Here is a 16,930-nt window from a genome sequence, read left to right as displayed (position 1 = left end):
CCAAGCGCTGATGGGTTCTGACAGCTGAAAGGATTGTGCAGGTATATATGACTGAACACAGCACGACGTAATTCGCCTCTTGCCATCGCCGCCGTTTCCATTAGTCATTAAAAATGAGGAGTTCAGGAGGCTGTCTTTGCAGGTGTTCTCTCGGCCCGTTTTCGGAGCAGCTTGAGGTTAGTCATCTGCCATTTTTTGCCCTCATTCCAGGCAATCAAAATGCAGCCGGCAGATGGATCCGTCCGAGCCCCCGATATGCACAGCGCAGATTGTGTTGTTGTTATTGTTTCTAAGCATCAGCTGAAGAGGACCCGCTCTCTCGCTCGCTATTCAGGGCATCAGCGTTAAAGCAAGGCTGGCTGATGATTCAAGGCCACTGAGCCCTCTTGCCGCTGCTGTCGAGGAGGCGTGCGAGGGGCGTTGACGGATGGAGGGGCCGGCTGCACCTGCATCTTCTCTGCCAGTTGGCACCCCTTGCCAAGCACTTTACTGAAACAAAAGCCCTGAAAGTGCCAACGAAGCAATTCCACATCACCCCCAAGCCCCCCAAAAAGCTCTACCACGTTTCAAAGCTGGTAGATGGCACCTGCCCATCTCATTCTGGGTGCTTACTCCGATTGAATGCGACTTGGGAGCTTCTGGGTCCAGGACCACCCAACACAGATGGTACAGATGTGAGTGCCCACAGGCCCTGTCCCTACCTCTCTCCACCTGGTTTAGGGCGGGGCCTGGAAGGCCTCATAAAGGACTGCTGCCGCTGCTCTGCTGCTGGTGCTGCCCAGGACTCTCTCCTGCTGTGAGTGCCCACAGGCCCTGTCCCTGCCTCCTTCCACCTGGTTTAGGGCGGGGCCTGGAAGGCCTCATAAAGGACTGCTGCCGCTGCTCTGCTGCTGGTGCTGCCCAGGACTCTCTCCTGCTGTGAGTGCCCACAGGCCCTGTCCCTGCCTCCTTCCACCTGGTCTAGGGCGGGGCCTGGAAGGCCTCATAAAGGACTGCTGCCGCCGCTCTGCTGCTGGTGCTGCCCAGGGGAACTTGAAACAGCACAGAGTCCTTTTTAAAATGCTTTTTAAAGAATTTTTAATGTTTTTATCTTCTTTGGGGTGGTAGGTGGGAGGGATTTTTAGTTGGGTGTGGGAATCTGTTAAATTTTAGTGTATTTGTAATTTTTATTGTTTTTGGTTTTATTGTTTTATTGTGTTTGGGGTGGTAGGTGGGAGGGATTTTTAGTTGGGTGTGGGAATCTGTTAAATTTTAGTGTATTTGTAATTTTTATTGTTTTTGGTTTTATTGTTTTATTGTCTTTTTTGTGTTCTTCTTTTGTTGAGTTCTTTGCTGTTTTTTACAGAGGTTTTATTTTGTTTTTAAGGGGAGGGGTCAGGGCTGCCCGGGAGGGGGTCCCAGCAAGCAAAATGGCTGGGGCAGATTCCACAGGGGGGTGTGCACTGGAACAACCGATCTCAGTGGTCACGGGTAGGAGGAGGAGTTACGCTAAGACCAGACCATGTCATTACCGAGGAGGCAGACTTAGTCGTTGTCTGAGGACTATCCCTGCCTCCAGGTCTGGTCCTGACCGGACGGATATTGGAATCAGCAAGGGATACCCACATGACCTGAAGGTGCTGCTGTGCAATGCCAGGTCGATGATGAATAAGACCACCGCCATTCACGACCTGATTGTGGATGGAGGATTTGACCTGGCATGTGTGACAGAGACCTGGTTGGAGGAAGCCGATGGGCCCGTTCTTGGCGCTGCTTGCCCACCAGGTTTCTCTTATGCACAGCAACCCAGGCCATCTGGGCGGGGAGGGGGGGTTGCAGTGATTTTTAGGAAGTCATTAGTTTGCACCAGGCGTCCTATTGGGAAGACCCAGTTCTCTGAGTGCATGTTCTGGAAGTTGGGCAATAGAGGCAGTACAGGATTCCTTTTGGTGTACCGACCTCCCCGCTGCACCAAGGATTCCCTGCCCGAGCTGCTTCAGGTCGTGTCGGATGTGCTCCTGGAGACACCTAGCTTGGTTGTCTTAGGGGATTTTAACATCCATGCCGACACGACCTTACAAGGAGCCGCTCGGGACTTCGTGGAAAGCATGGCCACCATGGGGCTGTCCCTGAATAAGTCTGGCCCAACTCATAGCCGCGGTCATGCCTTGGACTTGGTGTTTACCTCTATGGATGTTGGTGATCTGACATTAAGTAAAAGCGAAACAAAAGAAGTGCCATGGTCAGATCACTTTCTGGTGCAACTGGACTTCTCCGCAACCCTTTCCCTCTGCAGGGAGGTGGGACCGATTCGGATGGTCCGCCCCCGCTACTTAATGGATCCAATTGGCTTCCAAAGAGTGGTAGGGGATGTTTTATCCCATGTCGATGGCCTTTCAGCTGATTCCCTGGTGGCCCGCTGGAATGCGGAGTTAACCAGCGCTATTGACTGTCTGGCTCCGAAGCGCCCTCTCAGATTGCATGGAGCCCGGACAGCCCCGTGGTTTTCCCCGGCGCTGAGGGCAATGAAACAGTCGTTGAGACGGCTAGAGCGCCTGTGGCGGAAAACTCATTTTGAATCAGACCGGACACGGGCTAGAGCTCAACTTCGAGCCTACCAAGTGGCAATGGCGACGGCGAAGAGGACCTTCTTCACCGTCTCCATCGCATCTGCAGAAAACAGCAGCAGGAGACTCTTCCAGGTGGTTCGCAATTTAGCGGAACCACCTGCTCCATCCGGGCCCAGTACGGGCCACATGATCTCCTGCAATGATTTTGCAAAGTTTTTTGCAGATAAAGTCGCTCAGATTCGGGAAGAGGTAGACTCCACCGTGGGAGCAGGGCCGGGGCGGGGGAGTGCTAGAGTCCTGTCTAGTCAAGTTTTGTGGGATCAATTTCAATCTGTTACCTCCGAGGATGTGGACAGGCTGCTTAGACGAATGAAACCAACCACCTGTCTCCTTGATCCTTGCCCATCCTGGCTTATAAAAGCTAGCCAGGAAGGGCTGGGCGATGGGCTTCGCGGGTTGGTAAATGCTTCTCTCCATGAGGGAGCCTTCCCAGACCCGCTGAAAGAGGCGGTTATTAAACCGCTTCTTAAAAAACCATCTTTAGATCCGGCCAATATGGCCAACTATCGCCCAGTCTCAAATCTTCCATTCTTGGGCAAGGTGATTGAGCGAGTGGTTGCGGAACAACTCCAGGCACGCCTGGAAGAAGCGGACCATTTGGATCCCTTCCAGTCAGGATTCAGGCCTCATCATGGGACTGAAACTGCCTTGGTCGCACTGGTCGATGATCTCCAGCGGGCTAGGGACAAAGGTAACAGCTGTTTCCTTGTTCTGCTGGATCTCTCAGCGGCTTTTGACACCATCGACCATAACATCCTTCTGGACCGTCTAGAGGGCTTGGGAGCTGGGGGCACTGTCATGCAGTGGTTCCGCTCCTTCCTCCTGGGCCGTGTTCAGAAAGTGGTGGTGGGGGATGAGTGTTCAGACCCCTGGGCGCTCACTTGTGGGGTGCCTCAGGGTTCTGTCCTCTCCCCCATGCTTTTTAACATCTATATGCAGCCACTGGGAGAGATCATCAGGGGGTTTGGGCTGGGTGTCCATCAGTATGCTGATGATACCCAGCTCTACCTCTCTTTTAAATCAGAACCAGTGAAGGCGGTGAAGGTCCTGTGTGAGTGCTTGGAGGCGGTTGGAGGATGGATGGCGGCTAACAGATTGAGATTGAATCCTGACAAGACAGAAGTACTGTTTGTGGGGGACAGGAGGCGGGCGGGTGTGGAGGACTCCCTGGTCCTGAATGGGGTAACTGTGCCCCTGAAAGACCAGGTGCGCAGCCTGGGAGTCATTTTAGACTCACAGCTGTCCATGGAGGCACAGGTCAACTCCGTGTCCAGGGCAGCTGTTTATCAGCTCCATCTGGTACGCAGGCTGAGTCCCTACCTGCCCACTGACTGTCTCTCCAGAGTGGTGCATGCTCTAGTTATCTCTCGCTTGGACTACTGCAATGCGCTCTACGTGGGGCTACCTTTGAAGGTGACCCGGAAACTACAACTAATCCAGAATGCGGCAGCTAGACTGGTGACTGGGAGCGGCCGCCGAGATCACATAACACCGGTCCTAAAAGACCTACATTGGCTCCCAGTACGTTTCCGAGCACAATTCAAAGTGTTGGTGTTGAATTTAAAGCCCTAAACGGCCTCGGTCCGGTATACCTGAAGGAGCGTCTCCACCCCCATCGTTCTGCCCGGACACTGAGGTCCAGCTCCGAGGGCCTTCTGGCGGTTCCCTCATTACGAGAAGCCAAGTTACAGGGAACCAGGCAGAGGGCCTTCTCGGTAGTGGCACCCACCCTGTGGAATGCCCTCCCACTAGAGGTCAAAGAGAACAATTACCAGACCTTTAGAAGGCATCTCAAGGCAGCCCTGTTTAGGGAAGCTTTTAATGTTTGATGGATTTCTGTATTTTAGAATTTCTGTTTTTTTTGGAAGCCGCCCAGAGTGGCTGGGGGAACCCGGCCAGATGGGCGGGGTATAAATAATAAATTATTATTATTATTATTATTATTACAACATAAATTCAAAGAGAAGCCCCTCCCTCCCTCTGTGGCTCTCTCCACATATTGCCACCAGACAGCTCCATTTAATTGGCTAATAGCAACTCAGTATAAAGCAATTAGATAATTTATGTTGAAAAACCTCTCTTACGGTGCTCGGGGGCCCCCCGCTTCCTTCCCCAGCGGACCCCGTTTAGTGCAATAATTTACACTTTGTCACTGCGGGTGAGATGCACTTCAGACAGCGGAGCTGTTGCTTTTTATTATTTCTGCATTCCTTACATTTGTTGATTGGTCTGGATGCACCAAAGAGAATTAATAACCACAAGCTGCTAAGTGACGAACAGGAGACGACATTGTTTGGCTTGTGGACAGCCCATGAGGCAGAATGGTGAACCTGAATGCTGAACACATAAATGGAAGGACTTTTTTGACACAGCACATAGCTAAAATGTGAAACTCACTTCCACAGGAGTCAGTGATGGCCAGCAACTCAGATGGCTTTAAAAGAGGGTTGGACAAATTCATGGAGGGTAAGGTTATTGATGGCTATTAAAGCAATGACAAACCTAGACAGCATCTTAAAAAGCAGAGACATCACCTTGCCAACAAAGGTTTGTATAGTTAAAACTATGGTTTTCCCAGTAGTGATGTATGGAAGTGAGAGCTGGACCATAAAGAAGGCTGATCGCCAAAGAATTGATGCTTTTGAATTACGGTGCTGGAGGAGACTCTTGAGAGTCCCATGGATTTCAAGAAGATCAAACCTATCCATTCTGAAGGAAATCAACCCCGAGTGCTCACTGGAAGGGCAGATCGTGAAGCTGAGGCTCCAATACTTTGGCCACCTCATGAGAATAGAAGACTCCCTGGAAAAGACCCTGATGTTGGGAAAGATTGAGGGCACTAGGAGAAGGGGATGACAGAGGATGAGATGTTTGGACAGTGTTCTCGAAGCTACCAACATGAGTCTGACCAAACTGCGGGAGGCAGTGCAAGACAGGGGTGCCTGGCGTGCTCTGGTCCATGGGGTCACGAAGAGTCAGACACGACTAAACGACTAAACAACAACAACAGCAATGATGGAGTCAATGTGAGATTATGGTTGGTTTTTCTCAAGGTCATGAATAATCCTTTGGCTGCCATCACCACTCTCCCACTGCTGCTGCCCTTGGTGGGTTTCAGCTACACTCACCACCCAAGCACAGCAGAAAATCCCCAAAAGAAGAAGGGAACACTCATCCCTAAACACTGTCCCAATAAAGAACCAACTGCAGAGTTGGACAGGGATTCCAAGCCAGAAACAGAGCAGCCTCTCCAGAAACCACCTCCCTCTGCTCTACAGAGGAGATCTTGGTAACCACTCTGAGCTCCACGTCTTATTAATTTCACCTTTATGAGCAATAAAAAGCCTTTTTCAGAAGGAGAACTGTGGCCGCATTGGCATTGCTTTTCCGCTGCAGCTTTAATGACATGCAGGCCCCCCTCCCCCTTTCCTAATTCTCTTAATTAAATTCCCCATTTTTAATAACCGCAACATAGGAAGAGGAGGAAAATCTTCACCTGTGTCTCTCATCTGCATCTGGGAAATCCGAGTTTGAAATATAAATACTGATGCGAAGAGACATCATCCAGCTCACCTCCAATTAATGGAGATGTCTTTATCCAGCGTTTGTGCTGGGGGACAAGTGGGTGTCATCCCCTCCCCTCCCCCCCCCCCGCATCTGAACATTTCTTTCTCAAACTCATCTGTGATAACCAGCAATACAGGTCCTTCACATCAGCAGGGACATTATTTGAACATACATTGTGTCATTATTGCACGGTTCTAATTGCGTTATTGGTTGTATTTCTTCTTCTGTTTGTAAACTGCATTGGACATTTACAATATAAAGCAGCACAGGAGTGCTTTGGAATGAAACACACACACACACACACACACACACACACACACATGAACCGTGATTCCGAAGCTGGAAGGAAGCTTTCTTTCCCTTGGGGTAAGAGGTGCCAACTGGAAAATATGCAAAACTGATCTAGCACCAAGCTTCCGAAAACCCTTCAGTTCTGACAGGGCGGGTAGACTTTGGCCTTCCAGATGTTGGCATACCCCTCAACTGTCCCGAGTTAATTGGGACATATCTTTGCAATGCATTATCCTGAAGATACGGCCTGGCTTCCAAAGACCTCCTGAGTGGATGCCGCACAAGCTTGCAGACCCCGCGATGGCCAAGGAACTGTGCCTGCCTGGCATTTGCAGGTGATAACACTCCCTCCGTCACGGTCCTGGAGGTGCCTTCACAGGTTGGCATGGCACAGGTGCCTCCTGGCTAAGCTGACAGTCATTTATGCCAGATGCAAGACCGACTTTTAATATCCCCAACAAATCCAGCTCCATCAGCCCAAACACGGGGCTCCCATCACAGCCAACCTCGTGAGCAAGCCCAGGCAATTACCGCCATCCCTTTCCCCTGTTGTGACTGAATTAAAGGCACAAATAAATTAAAACTACATTTAAAATGTATTTTTTTCCTAATTGAAGAAGGATACACCGACTAATGTCCTACCTAATTAGACAGAAGCGGGATTTTTATTATCAACATGTGAAACCATCCCTAATTGACTCATTTAGAGGCTCTGCAGCGGCATCCGGAACCGGCCCACACTGCCAGCAAAGAGAGAGAGAGAGAGAGAGAGAGCCACAGGTGGGCAAAGGGAAGCTCAGCACGGACCTTGGTCCACTGCCTTGCAAACGGAAAGCAATCCAGGTGCAAACAGCCCCACGGTGCACAAACACACACACATTCCCCGCAGCCACATTTCCCCTCCCAAACATCATGGCTCACAGCCAGCTCAGTTTATGGCCATGCATCAGCGTGCATGCAGAAAAAGCAGACGCCAACTGCATTGTGGAAATAACACATTTCATTAAAACAAAGAAAAATAAAAGGGCAAGTACTGACAGCCAAAGTGATTGCCAGTCATCCCAGAGTCTTTCTGGTCATTGGCCTGGATTCTGGAAGGTGGGACTAGGTATTTATTTATTGCATTCTTACACCCACCTTTTACTCCAAGGGGCTCGAGGTGGTGTGCGTAGTTTTCCCTCCTCACCATTTAATACCCACCACAGCCCTGTGAGGTAGTTTAGGCTGAGATGCAATGACTAGCACCCCAGGTCACACACTGAGCTTTGTACCTGAGTGGGGATTCGAACCCATCTTAAAGAATCTTCACTGGCTCCCAGTACGTTTCCGAGGACCATTAAAAGTGTTGGTGCTGACATTTAAAGCCTGAAACAGCCTCGGTTCAGTATACCTGAAGGAGCGTCTCTGCCCCCATTGAATCAGCCCAGACACTGAGGTCCTCCTCCGAGTGTCTTCTGCTGGTTCCCTCACTGCGAGAAGCAAAGTTACAGGGAACCAGGCAGAGGGCCTTCTCGGTAGTGGCACCCTCTCTTCAAATGTCAATGAAATAAACAACTGACTTTTAGAAGACATCTGAAGGCAGCCCTGTTTAGGGAAATTTTTAAGGATTGGTGCTTTTTAGATATGTTATAAGCCTTCCAGAGTGTTTCCCCAGCCAGATGGGTGGGGTATAAATAATAAAGTTGTTGTTGTTGTTGTTGTTGTTGTTGTTGTTAAGCTTTGTCTCCCAGGTCCTAGCCTGGCACTCTAACCCTCCCAGCCCTCAAGACTGGTTAGCCCAGGGGTAGGCAACCTAAGGCAGGGCCGGATGCGGCCCAATCGCCTTCTCAATCCGGCCCACGGATGGTCTGGAAATCAGTGTGTTTTTACATGAGTAGAATGTGTCCTTTTATTTAAAATGCATCTCTAGATCATTTGCGGGGCCTGCCTGGTGTTTTTACATGAGTAGAATGTGTGGTTTTATTTAAAATGCATCTCTGGGTTATTTGTGGGGCATAAGAATTCGTTCTCCCCCCCCCCAAAAAAAATAGTCCAGCCCACCACATGGTCTGAGGGATGGTGGACCGGCTCACAGCTTTAAAAGGTTGCTGACCCCTGGGTTAGCCTGCATAAGACTTCAGGGGCTCCAGCTCCTTCCTACAGCTTCCCTGGGCAGCAGGGCCTAGTGTGCTGTCCAAGGTCCTGATCTGCTTCCATTAGATGCCTCAAACTCCCACAGAACACACCCTCTTTCCTCTGTTTGCTAGCAAGACCTGCAGGCAAGTTTGAACACACTTTCATGAGAAGCATCCTGGTGGATCAGACTAAGGCGCCACCTTTCTCCAGGTGCTTTTGGGGAGCTCCCAGAAAGCTTTGAAAGGAAATAGCTTTCTCTCGCCATAGTCCCACCCACCCCACTCCCCTTATTGAGTTTCTCCTTTTTAACCCCATTTAGAATGTGTCTAAGCCAGTTGCCATGTTATTGTTAGAATATATAAAGCAGCAGCAGTAATTTGGGTCTCTATAAGCAAATTTCCTAAGGCAGAGAGATCTCAAGTCCTGCTTGTGGGCTTCCCAGAATTTGCATCTAATTGGAAACTGCCCTCTTTGGCCTGGTTCTGCTGCTGCTGTGGGGTTCTTCTGATGTTCTTATGAAAGCTGAAAATTCACACGTTTACATTTCTAACCCAACCCAAAGTCGGGGCAGCACACATAGCTTCATGCTCTACAACAGCCCTGTGACATAAGGTAGGCTGAGAGATAGAACAAGAAGCCCACTTTATTTCCATGATTTTGTGTTGTTGTAAAGTGTTTTTAATGTGTTTTGATGCTGCAGCCTGACCTGGGTGAAGGGTGGGTAAATAACAACAACAAACGAACAACTGGGTTGGGGTCATCTCACAAGGCAGGAGATGGACCTGGTTATAGGGACTGCATTACTGAAAATATATTTTACCTTTCCCTGATTCTCTTTCTTATTTTGTCCTTCCCTACCCCCACTAACTTTCCGTTTCTCTCCCTCGTTTGGGCTTTCCTCTTTATTTGATTATATTTCTTTGTTCTGTGCATGTCATTATGAATCGTTGCTGGAAGTGCCAACGGCTCATAAAAATCCATCATTTTGAATTAGGAGGTATTTCTTTTCTTTTCTTTTTTTACACAGAGGATTTGCAATCTCAATAGGTGTGTGTTGGAAGGAAAGGGGAGGCTGGAGAATTTAAAAAAGACCAAAAGAAAGAAAAAAGAAAAATTAATTTATCCATGTATAGGAGTGATTCTATTGTTTGACAAGTTTCTATTAAAATGAATATTTAAAAAATAAATAAATCAAGATTTTAATCCGGTAATAAGAACATAAAAGGAGTCCTGAGGCTGGATCTATCCAAAGGTCCAGCAAGCCCTGCAAGGAGGTCATGAGGACAATAGAAGCCTCCATGTTCCTTGTCTCCAGCACCAAATATTTTGAGACCTCCTGCCATTACACCACACAGGGCACATACAGTCGTACCTAGGTTCTCGAACGCAATCCACTCCAGAAGTCCATTCAACTCCCGAAACCGTTTGAAAACCAAGGCGCAACTTCCAATTGGCTGCAGGAGCTTCCTGCACTCAAGCGCTAGCCGTGTTGGACATTCAGCTTCCGAAAAACGTTTGAAAAGCAGAACACTTATTTCTGGGTTTTTGGCGTTTGGGAGCCAAAAAGTATGAGTACCAAGGAGTTCAAGAACCAAGGTTTTAATGCACTTCTATCCCACATTTTCCTCCAAGGAGCTCAAGGTGGCATTTATGGTTCTCCCCCCTCTCCCCACAACAACCTTGCGAGGTGGCTTGGGCAGACAGTGAGTAAGTGGTCCAAGATCACTGCAGTGAGCTTCATAGCCAAGCGGGGATTTGAACCCTGCTCCTCCCAAGCCCTAGTAGTCTGACATTCTAACCCAGGCATCTCCAAACTTCAGCCCTCCAGATGTTTTGGACTACAATTCCTATCTTTCCCGACCACTGGTCCTGTTAGCTAGGGATCATGGGAGTTGTAGGCCAAAACATCTGGAGGGCGGCAGTTTGGGGGTGCCTGTTAACCACCCTGGTCTAGATCTTCTCAAGGAGATAGGACACCAGCTCCAGAGTCCACCAACCACCTTCCACTGAGGACTACATACTCGTAGGTGGCTCCTTCCACCCACTTCCATTTATGTAACAGGGCAAGTCATTAGATTTTTCCCACAGCAGGAAGTTTCCATTAATAACAAAGTCCTATTAAGTATCTGTTAAAAGGTCTGTACCGCTAATTTAGCTGGAAAAATTGAACAGATTACTCTTACCGGTTTCAATTAAAATAACATGATGCCTTCAAACTGATACCTTAATTGGACATTATAAAATGACATTTAGGAATCTGGAGCTCCGATTAGCCAATGAAGTCATCTGACTGTGAAGACACTTCCCCGCGGCCCCATCAAGTCCTCGGCTGACCCTCTTGACATTGAGAGAGACCCCATTTTTCATGACGGGGGAGTTACAAGGGCTTCCCCATCCTTCGTAACCAAGGCTGGAGTGAGAGCGTCTACCTTTGAGGAGGAGAGCCATTGTTTCCTCATGGTACCTTCGCTCATCACTCATCACTTGTGGTCCCCTCTGACCAAATCAGGTTTCTGAAGGACTATAAGAACCTGGAAGATGAAAGCTAGATGCCTGGGTTCACCACCAAAGGTTAAATGTGCAGACAGAGTCAACATGCATGTTGGCTAGAAACTTTATATCAGTTGCTGAGGAGAACAGGTAGGCGCAAAGACAGCTTACTTCTGCACCACAAGTAGCCATCTGGCAGGAATTTTCTGCACGACTTGTCTTTCCCGATGTACTTTCTTTTCTGTCCTAAAACATATTAAATTCTTACGCTTTATGCCACCTTTTCCTCCAAGGAGCTCATGGTTCTCCTCCTCCACAGCTCATGCACATAACAACCCTGCGAGATTTGTTAGGTTGAGAGATGATGATCGTCCCAAAGTCACCCAGTGAGACCTCATTGGCTGATGGGGAGACAAACGCTTGTCTCCCAGCCTAGTCCAACACTCTAACCCATAGGAAAACTAAGGTAAGGCCTGGGGGCCGGATCCGGCCCAATCGCCTTCTAAATCTGGCCCTTGGACAGTCCAGGAATCAGTGTGTTTTTACTTGAGTAGAATGTGTCCTTTTATTTAAAATGCATCTCTGGGTTATTTGTGGGGCATAGGAATTCGTTCATTATTTTTCCCCAAAATATAGTCTGGCCCCCCACAAGGTCTGAGGGACAGTGGACCGGCCCTCTGCTGAAAAAGTTTGCTGACCCCTGCTAACCATTATGCCACATTAGTTATTTCCAACTTCCAACATTCAACTTAAATGGGCCATCCCTTTGGATTCTGGTACTGGGAGAGAGGATGTTCTCCTTAACTATCCTCTCTACCCCATGCAGAATTTTATATGCCTCTTCTACACACCCTATTCAATTGCCCTTTTCCTAAACTTAAGGACCACGAATGCTACCACCTTTCCTCATTTTGCCTTCCTTTTCCTGCAGCTTTCCCCCCTACACTATCTTTTTTGTGTTAAGGATGTTACCTTACCAAGGAGTTACCCAGGTTCTGTGGCTCCCCAGCTCACTCTTTTATCCCACTAAAGCCCTCGGAATCTTGCTGCGACTCTCCTGGAGGTAAATCTTTATCTGTCTTGGGCAAATTGCAAAACAGGGTAAGAGCACCTGGCTTCCACCTGACTTGGGCCGAGGCACAGACCTCCGCAGCACGTTGCAAGCAACTTCCAGTGTCTGGAAACACAAGGAAGGATGGAGAGGTGGGAATAGCCCGTTTGCTGTTATTGCTGCCTCGCAAGCTGTCGCTGAATCCATTTGGCTAAGAAATCGCAGAAATTCTTCCACTCAGAGAATCCCAGAGAATGAAATTTAATACATCCCCTCCTCACCCCCAGCACACACACACAAAAAAGCTTCCAATTCAAAAATGCTGGCTAATGAAAAGCCAAAGCAGAGCAAAAGGCAGCCCCTTGCTCAGCTCAGAAAGCAGCAGAAACGGCCCCCTGGAGGACGTGGCAAGGCAGTCACCTTTCTGCAAGGACCATCTGTCCAAAATCACTTTCAGTGTGTAATACAAGCGAGTGACTCTAAATTAGTCGAATCGAGATACTGCGCGGTGGCTGTAATTATCTTTTTTTCTCTAATTGCTAATTTCACAATCTTAATTTACAGCTCAGCAGCAGGGTCTGTGTGTGTGTGTGTGTGTGTGTGTTCTAAATAACAAGCTTGGGTGGGGGGGGGGTCATATTTTCACCTGAAAACTGGAGTTTGCAACTTGGCTAGAATGTATTAGATGAGTTCTGAATTTATTTAATTATGTATGTTTGTTTGTTTGTGAAATGTTGGCGTCGATAAAGTTATAAATGCTTGTGATGCCCAGAATGTATTTGGCTTGCTGGGTATCTGTAACGCAGAGCATGATCTGAACCCAGCGCCCAGATTTACTGTAGCTCTTCCTCCTCCCCTTGCTATGCTTTGTACACTTTGGAAACAGTTATGGGTAGCCATGACACTGATGGAATTTATCTGCAAAGTAAAGACACTCCCCGGAGTGTCCATTGCTCGGAGGCTATATCTAGATTATTTTCAGTTTCTGCCTTCCTTGATTTTTCTGTGTTGATTTTAGGAGGCAGTAATGGCCACCATCTTGGATGGGTTTAAAAGAGGATCGGACAAGGTCATGGAGCAGAAAGCTGCCAATGGCTACCAGCCACGATGGCTATGCTCTGCCTTCATGGTCGGAGGCTGCAATGCTTCTGAATACCAATTGCTGGAAACCACAGGAGGGGAGATGGCGCTTGTGCTTGAATCCTGCTCACAGGTTTCCTACAGGCATCTGGATGCTGAGATAGATGGACCATTGTTCTTCCTATGCCCTTTTCTTTGAAATGTGTGAAATGCCCAGTCCTGTCTGACTCCCGTCCTCACCATCAGCTACATCACTAATGACCGTGTTTTCAATATGGGGAAACCCTGAATTATTCCCCCTGCCTACTCCTCCTTTAATTTGCTTAAAAAGAAAGCAGTATTTCAATAAATGCCGAAATGGCCCTTAGATGGCATCGGAAGCTCTGAAGCCTATCCCAGGGCATGTTTATTCAGGAACACCCATTGAGTTCAATGGGAGTTACTCCCACCTCGCATGGGATTGCAGTCTTCATCAGACTAGTACGGTAATGAGATCTATCAGAGACTAGCGAGGCTCCCGCTGTGAGGATTTCCCTCGTAACGCACCTGTGCGGCAAAAGGAAAGTAATCCCAGATGCAGGAAGAATTGGATGAATTCCATAATTCAAGGCTGCTGGCTTCCCAGCAGAGCCTTCAAGGGCTTCCACTCATTCCAGTGAAGAACCAAGGACTGGAGGCAGAGGACCTACATATGGAGGAAATATCATCATAGGGGGCAAAATCTGTGCCTTTCTCCAATCCCAAAACAACAAGAGTGTGGGTGGACGCAGAGGCAAAAGGGGATGCGGCAACCCACATTAATACATTAGGTCACATTCCAACCATGTGACAGCCAGAAATGCCTATGCACATCTCGGTCCCCATCCTGACATGCAAAAGGCTTTATCCCAAGTCAAAAGGACACATTCAAGCTAGGCAAACACATCCAGGGAAGGTGGAACACAGGAGTGTTAAGGGGTGTGGCCTGTGGAGAGGGGGTGTGGCCTGAGAAGGCCTGTTGTCCATCCTTGCCATAAGAGATACTTGCATATTGCAGACAGGGAGGAGAGAAGGTAGAGAGGTAGTGTGTCTTAATGGTTAGAGCATCAGACTAGGACCTGGGAAATCTGGGTTCAAATCCCCGTTCAGCCATGAAGCCCACAGGGTGACCTTGGGAGCCAGTCACTGTCTCTCAGCCTCACCTACCTCACAGGGTTGTTATGGGGATTAAGAGAGGGAGGGGGGAGAGAACAGCATATGCCAGCTTGAGCTCCCTAGAGAAAAAGGTGGGATGTGAAGACAATAAATAAGCAAAGGTTAGGCCACTATTCAGCTTCCAAGTCGATCCTCACTTGCATCTGGCATTCTTCCAAAGAATGCTGGAGAAACATATTTAAAATAATGTAAAAACCGGATCCGGCAAGGCACTTCCTCCATCTGCCGAAGCAAGAATGCAGACTCAGGATCCCTCAGCGCAGATTAGCTCTGCCTCAACTGTCAAGACAGCCTTGTAAACTCGAGATGTACGAGCGACTCATGCCACTCACGTCAACCCATCCCTGGTCCAGGGAACAAACATTCATCCAACTGGTTGAGCTCATCACACAAGTCTTGCTCTGCTCGATGCCCTCCTCTTTGTTCGGACACCGTTTGGGGCCAGTCTGATCGCTCCCTCAATTTTCCTTTATCTATAACGAGGCATCAGCAAACCTTTCTGCCAAAGAATTGTACAAGGATCATTAAAAGGAAAATGTCCATGGTAATTGTTCTTTTTTGCATATCCTTCCTCCAATATCCCTGAAACATAATAACGTTCCACATTTCTGAAGAACTGTCTCTTCAGCATGTTTCCGCATTACGCCTAATTTTCTACGAGATTTTTTTTTCAGGCCCTCATAACGACACAGTTCAATGCAAAATCAGATATAAATCTGGCTTAAGAGACTCTCGGCAGGAATTCATTTAAAACTGTAAATGTTAAAAGATTCAGCCTCTGATTTATGGTGGAGAGGGATCCCCCCCTCCCCATTTCAAACAGGGAATTAAAATGCTTTCTGGAAAAAAGAAAAAAGAAAAGAAGAAGATGCACATTAAATCATTGCCAAAATTATGTTAAGAGTGATTGTGCTGGGACCTATCAGAGCTACAAGAGACCAAAACTCAGTTCCTTTGAAGATGGGCAGCTCTGTGAAATGCCCCCCTCCATTGCCCCTGCCATTCATGTTGTTGTTGTTGTTGTTGTTGTTGTTGTTGTTGTTGTTGTTGTTGTTGTTGTCCCACCCTTAGCCATAAGGTCCCAGGCCTGGTTACAATATTAAAACACAATAAAGATAAACTTGACACACTATGATGGCCCTTTATCTCACATGTCAACAACTTGGGGCCAGTTTGCCTATGAGACCGCCTTAGCCCACATGTGGCCACTCGACCACTTCAACTAGTGGAATTTGCACTACTACCGGTGCCGCATGATACCCATTCTGCATTTGTAATAACTTGATCGCCTTCAGCATCCCACCCGTACTTGCAGTGGCTAACCGGATGCCCATGGGAAGCCTGCAAGTAGGAGGATGAGTCCACAAGCATTCATCCTGCTTGTGATCTCTGGCAGCAAAGAGGCTCACCAACCCTAGAGATGGAACACAGCCATCGGGGCTGGCCTTATCCTTCTTGAATTTGCCTTCTAAAGCCATCCAAGTTGGTGGCCATCGCTGCATCTTGTGTCAGCAAATCCTGCAAATTCCTGATGGGTTGTGTGAAGAAGTTGGGTTGTGTCTTAACTCAGCATGAAGCACTAAAGACAGTCTCCTTTTTTTCTGTAAGAATATAGACGTACATGTTGGAAGAGCTCAAGTCTTTTAGTATGGCAGCAGCTGCACTTTGGAACTCCCTGCCTATTGATATCAGGCAGGCACCTCCGCTGCATTCTTTTTGGCACCTGTTAAAAGCATTTCTGTTTGGACAAGCCCACCCAAATGCTTAGAAAGTTGATGTGGAACTTTAACCTGTTTTACTGGTACTTTAACTTTTTGTATGTTTTAAACTCTTCTTTGTCCATTTCTCTTGCTTTTGTTGCTTTAACATTTTCATAAAGCACTCTGAGGGTTCTTTTTATAAAGCTCGCAGAGGGACCTTGGGCCAGGCACCATCTCTCAGCCTAACCTACCTCACAGGGCTGTTGTAAGCATGAAAAGGAGGAGGAGAACCATGTTACACCACCTTGGGTTCCTTGGGGGGAAAGGTAGTATAGTCTATCAGTGTAATAAATAAAAAATAAATATAAATAATAGATTGTCCTATGGCCTCATCCAGCTGCAGGGATCTCGCCTTAAGCTCACACTCCGCACACAAAATAAGGGTCTTGTAACAAACAGGAAATGGAGGAGAGAGGGAGGTGAAGGCTTCATTTTGAGAACTTCCATTAGATCAGCTGGACCTGGCTCTGCCCCATGTCCAGAAGAACTGACCCCTCTGAAATCCAAACAAGATGCTGGAAAAAGCACCATCTTCTCTCTCTGCTGTGACGGAAACCAGCCTCTTCCTTTGCTGTTCTCGTCCCCAGCTCTCTGCCTGCAAAGCCACAAGCATTAGCTTCCCTCCTAATGCGCCCTAATGCACTGGCTTGTTTCAAGGGAAGGGTGGTAAAAGGCAGGAAGGAGGCGGCCTGGGTGGAGCCTGACCACAAGGGCTACAAAACCTCGGTGTTAACAGTTTTTACGCTTGTTTTCAAAAGAAAACTATTACATGA

The 16,930-nt window shown here is 48.0% G+C and overlaps 1 protein-coding gene across 2 annotated transcripts in view; it reads right to left on the bottom strand.

The window, feature by feature from the left end:
* Nucleotides 1–16,930, bottom strand: part of CAMTA1 (calmodulin binding transcription activator 1) — a 691,460-nt gene that overhangs the window by 502,361 nt on the left and 172,169 nt on the right. The window lies entirely within an intron of this gene.

This window comes from Zootoca vivipara, chromosome 6, assembly GCF_963506605.1.
Source record: "Zootoca vivipara chromosome 6, rZooViv1.1, whole genome shotgun sequence".
NCBI classification, from domain to species: Eukaryota; Metazoa; Chordata; class Lepidosauria; order Squamata; family Lacertidae; genus Zootoca; species Zootoca vivipara.
The sequence above is the reverse complement of the archived record's forward strand: the minus strand, read 5'-3'. Positions and strand labels throughout refer to the sequence as shown.